The sequence below is a fragment of the Dipodomys spectabilis genome, unplaced genomic scaffold (assembly GCF_019054845.1).
Source record: "Dipodomys spectabilis isolate Male_0828 unplaced genomic scaffold, ASM1905484v1 ptg000540l, whole genome shotgun sequence".
Classification (NCBI taxonomy): Eukaryota; Metazoa; Chordata; class Mammalia; order Rodentia; family Heteromyidae; genus Dipodomys; species Dipodomys spectabilis.
The window spans coordinates 423,101-428,778 of record NW_024871217.1 but is presented as its reverse complement, the minus strand read 5'-3'; the positions used below and the strand labels follow the sequence as shown (position 1 = coordinate 428,778).

The following is a 5,678-nucleotide window of genomic DNA, read 5'->3' as shown; positions in this document are numbered from 1 at the left end:
AGATAAATGAATACACAATACAAAGGGTACAAAATCAAATACAGCAGGGATAAACCATAGGGGAAAAACCCATAGAAAATAGAAATCACATAGGACATTAAAAACAACAACTGCGAATAAAAATCTCTTGGATTTTTATCTTGGATTTCATTTTGCTCAGTATCAACTTATATGGTCATATGTATGCAAAACAAAGACACTGAAAAATAATAGTTGCATGGACACTATATCATGAAAACAAGATGTTAAATTTTTGATGGTAAAGATGGAATTAGGATTGGTGATTTCGTGGTTCTGATAAAGGAATTTCAAAAGAGTTTAAATTTTAATTGTTCAAAATTTTTAACAACATAGCCTATTAAGAAAATTTAAAATTGCCTGGAAAATAGGCTTTCATGCAAAGAAGTCCCTTGAGACTTAGTAGAGAGGAAGCAATGTGGGTGAAGATGGCTCTTTTTCACACTAAACAAACAAACCTCAGAAACCTTGCTGTAAATCCTGTAGGTTCCCTTGAGAATTGTCCTTACCCTGGAAATATACTCTCACTGTGTGAAACAAGGTTGTTGTAGTGGAATTTAATTTCAAAATTCTTAAAAACATAAGATATCAAAATTTGTGAATTAACCTTTAATTATCAAACAATAATTCTCTGAAAATGAAAATTTGGGTCAAACTATTTAGGGAGAAAGTGCCCTCCACAATGAAAGAAGGTATTGGGTTACACTTTTCACTTCGTAACACTTTCTACAATGTCTTTGCACGTGAAGCAGTGAAACACAGAAAAAAAATCTGATTGGATACTTCAAACCAATGATTTCACATTTCTAAGGGGCTCACAAAATATAATATCCTTATTAACATGAGATAGTGAAGACATCTTTTATTACATAAGCCAAAAAGTTTTGAGATTAGAAAAGAATTGAAAATAGAAAAGGTTAGAAAATTGTTCTTAGAAGCCCTAGCTAAGCATGTTGGCTTCAGCAGTTGAGGGAGGCCCAGACTTTTTGATATAGATTGTCTTAATATTTTTGCTACTTAAAGTGACAGAACTTATTTGGCTCACTACACTGCAGAACTGATTGAATGAAGACATGAAAATAAATTCCAAATCCAAATGAGGCAACTAAAGAGAGTTTTAAAAGAGAAACCATGAAGATGTAGCAGTGACTGAGGCTGTGTAATCCTTCAGCTTCACTAGATATAACGAGCCGTGATAAATTGGAAATCAAGCAAGAGCTAAGGGGAAAACATAGAAGTAGGACATAGAAGCATTGTCCTTGTGTAACAGACACTATCTTTCAAGGTATGGGTGATTTAACTCTATTCTCCTTCATATATCTTGTTGAGCAAATGCAAGCCCAAGAGAAAAATAATTTATTGAAATAATTTTGCAAGGAATAACTTCACTGTTCCTGATATGGTATCTAAGGAGAGTCTTAAGAGAGAAGATAAAAAGCGGTGTATTTTTTATTTCGTCTAAGCATCTTGTTAGCAAAATATATCTTTGAGGTTAGAATTGATTAAACCAAAAAAGTGATGGAGTACTTATTTTTCTGGGCACTTTAGACACAAGAATATATTCAAAGTAAAAGAAAAAAGGAAAAAGTATAGCCAAATATTTGTGATCACATTTTCTTTGACTGGTTTTCTGGAGAGAAAGCTTTACATTAGATTTTTCCTCATTAACATAGATGTTGTTTCATGGCAACCAAATGCAAGAGGGAAAATTAATGGACTCGCTTGCCCAATTCAACAGCATGATAAAAAATGGCAAATAATATTTAGTGAATTACTTTGAATAATTACTTTGCCAGAACAAAGAAGGAAAAATAGAATTCAAATCGACTTAAAAGTATGAAGAAAAAGTAGTGAAGGGAAATGAAAGAAAACAGAGGATTGTTTTCTGTCCAGTGGAGTAATGGGTTCTTGATCTTGTTTCATCCATTCTATCTTCTCAAGCTATCATTGTGTCTGAGGGCTGGAGTATCCAGTTCGTCCAAAGAAAATTAGCAGAAGAAAGATAATATTTGCAGCTGATGTAGGTGATTTATAACTTTAGACAATCTATTTAAATCTGTTCAAAATTCTCCCTTACCCAAACTGCCCTCTATGAACAGCTTTATTTGCTTTTCCCAAGACTGGCCTTCATTAACTCCTTAAAATTTTGAGAGGTCATATTCATACTCTCTAGAGATTGCTCTTTGGTTGTGATTTTTGTGTTTTTTTGATTTTTTGTTGTGTTTATTAACTGAATTTCATAAGGTTGTGCAAGTGTGTTACAATTAAATATATCCATCTAATTATCCAATACTCCTGGATCACAGTCACTCCTTCTATCATTCTCAACTAACCCCTTCTCCAAGATTTATTTCTGATTTACCACTTCCTTTATCACATGTGTACATTAAGTATTCTAGCTGTATTTACCCCTTGTTTAATTTTTCATCTTTACTATTATTCCTCTCTGGTTTCAACTTCCTCTCTGATACTCATACTGTTAAAATGTCTGATAATACTTTGAAAGGTTTATATAAATTCCATGGAGTTTCAATCCTGCATATACTTGAACTGATGTCAGCTTATATTTCCATAATTCATTCATCTGCAGTAACAATTTGCAAGACTGGAGATGTGAAGCACCTGGACTTAATTTTATTCTCATCTATTTGGAAGTTTGATCTTTAGTCAAAAAGAAAGTTTAAAAATGGCTTAGAATGTATTCCTAATTACCAATTTTTATAAATGGCTTTGTAAAATGGTGTGTGATTATTTTATTTTACCTGGGATAATATTTTCTACTACCTGTAGGTTTGGGAAAAAGAAGAAAACTAAGATTTACTATTATTGAGGAATATGATAGAAATAGAAGACAGATTTTATGTTTGTGACATCTCTGATGAGGACTCATATTCAAGACTTAAAGTCATATTTCTTACTATTTTAGACAGATAGAGAAAACATAAAACAACATATGATAAAGCAACTATTTGTGACTATTGTGACTATTTGTGGAGCACATGGGCAGCAAAGATGGCACTGAGAGGGATTTGAGTGGGCAAAGCCCGATTTGCTTTACCTTCAGTGCAAAACCAGCTCAGGAAGCATAGGTGCATGATAGGGTGTGATCTTTACAGTGATTGGTTCCTCTTCCTCCTCTCCCATGCCACCTGCTCTTTTTTGCTTTAAAAAGGGCTTGCTCTGTGTTAAGAAATGAGTTTATTGCTTGTCTTGACTCCCTGCTGCGTCTGATTTTCTCTCGGATTAAGCGAGGCTGGGGAATGAGCGAGCGGCTGCACTTACATTTCCTTGGACCCTGTCCGTCTTTCGTGGGATGGACGAAGGCCCAACAACTATTGTGTTGAAATTTACTTCATTAGCTAACTTTTGGGTCTGAAATATGGGATGCTGATCTATTGAACATATTTTTGGAAGGCACCTACTGAACAACACAAATGGTGGGTGGTACTATTTCTACACTTTAATGAATGGTTGAACCTGTTTGTCATTGGTGCTGGGTAAATAAATCAACTCTATTGTAACTTGCTCCCTACACTTGAAAAACTTGTAATGTCACTAAGTATCAACTACTTGTCAAAAGTTATTTTGGTGAATATGATTTTAAAACTTTATTTGAAAAGGAATACACTTTCAGGGGATTAAATGTAGGTTATCATTGGTTTGAGAGGGACAACATTTTTATATCACAGAACCAAGTTTAACTGAAGTAACAATGTTTTGAAGCACTAAGGATCTTCTCATTTAATGTTTTTCTAAATTATATTTGACCTCTAAGTCAAGTTTTCCAAAAATTGGTAGAGCAATTATGGATCTATCATTCCAGGAACTATGTTTTGGACCACTTATGCTGCACTGAAATATTTCATTACTCATTAGAGGAGGGGTATTAAAAATAATCTTATGATATTTTATGATCTTGTTCACGCATATGGATTTGTCATCTGTAAATTGAAAGTTTGAATTACAGCACTGTCTCTCAGATTTTGGGATCTCATTCTTCATTTTAAGTTGCCTTGCATTTCACAGTTGTTACTGATAATTCCTGCATCTCAAGAAATTGGGGAGGGACCTGAAATATAGGAAACCTGAAATTGATATGGGTCTTCAATTAGTTTCTGTTGGCATGTTGCATGGGCCTAGGTGAGAAGTCTTGCCCCTGTTATCTGATGATGCAGATAATTGGGTCATGGGATCCTAGGATCTCATTTGGGAAAAGTAAGACCTGATTTAGGAAAATTTCAACTGCAGAAGTTTAGAAGTAGCTCTTAAGCAAGGCTTACTTTGAATCCACTAGCTCCACAGAGCTAACTCAGTTGGATAAATACCTACTTGAAAAAGCCATCACCTTTGGACATAGCTATAAATACTTGAAAGTACAATCAAATCCCAAATGAAAAATACTTAAAATAGTCATTGACAAAAAAAATTGCAAATGTTAGCAATGGACTGAACAATATAATTTTTTCCACTATTCACAGAATTTTAGATAAATAGCACTGTTAGAAACAATAAGGTTTCCTTGCTACAAATAGACACCCAAGGATATAAGCCTGTATAAATATTGAAACATTAACTATTTAATTTAGAAGATACTACATGCTTCAGCAGCACGTGTACCCAAATTACAACAATACAGAGATTAACATGGCGCTTGCACAAGGATGATATGAAAATTTGTGAAGTATTCCAAATTTTTCATTCTTCAGATGCAAGAAATGAAAAACATTAAAAATTGATTACAAAATTACAAGTGTAAAAATACACGTAATTCATATAATTAAAAATTAGTTCGACATCAGTGTATTAAATCTTCACCTTAGAAAGGCCTTTACATGGGGCTGGGAAGGTGGCTCAGTGGTAGAGCGCTTGCCTTGCAGCCTGAGACCCTGAGTTCGATTCCTCATTACCACATAAGCAAAAAGAAAAAATCCGGAAGTGGCACTGTGGTTCAAGTGGTATATCGCTAGCCTTGAGCTTAAGAGCTGAGGGACAGCGCCCAGGCCCAGAGTTCAGGCCCACGACCGGACCCCCCCCCCCCCAAAAAAAAAGAAAGGCCTTTACATAGCATAACCATTATAAAACTTTTGAAATTAGAGATTTTCGCTCTATCCCAAAGAAATATAATACTATAAGGACCTAGGAAACAAAGGATACTTAAACTGTTTCTATATGGAATGAAATCTGAAAGGACACATTAATGAAGTTATATATTATAAAGTAGTGTAGAATTCAAAGTATTATATCTAGGAGAGAATAAAATAGATTATGAACACTATACAAACATAGATTATAATATATTTTAAAATATACATTTTCTGGCAAGCACGAGAAATACCTTTAATTTCTGTACTAATTTCAACACATAAGTTAAAATTATTTCTGATTAAAAATGACAAACTGAAGAAATCATTATAGATGTATACAAAAACTCTTGAATACATTTTGACATCAAAGGCAGGCAATTCATTTGAAAGAATTCCACAGAATCCATGAATTTTTACAGTAAGTTATTGCTGTTATTTGGATTGTGAAAATATTTTTGTATGGACACAAAGGATGGAATGGCATTTTTGAAATTTAAGAAAAGTAATTGAATCAATAAGACTTAGGAGAACAATTTGTACAGCCTTACACAACTTCAAAGAGGTAGGGATATATGC

At 33.7% G+C, this 5,678-nt stretch overlaps 1 pseudogene; it reads left to right on the top strand.

The window, feature by feature from the left end:
• The first annotated feature begins 4,614 nt into the window (after positions 1 to 4,614).
• LOC122099830 lies at positions 4,615 to 4,714 on the top strand (annotated as a pseudogene).
• Positions 4,715 to 5,678: the final 964 nt, after the last annotated feature.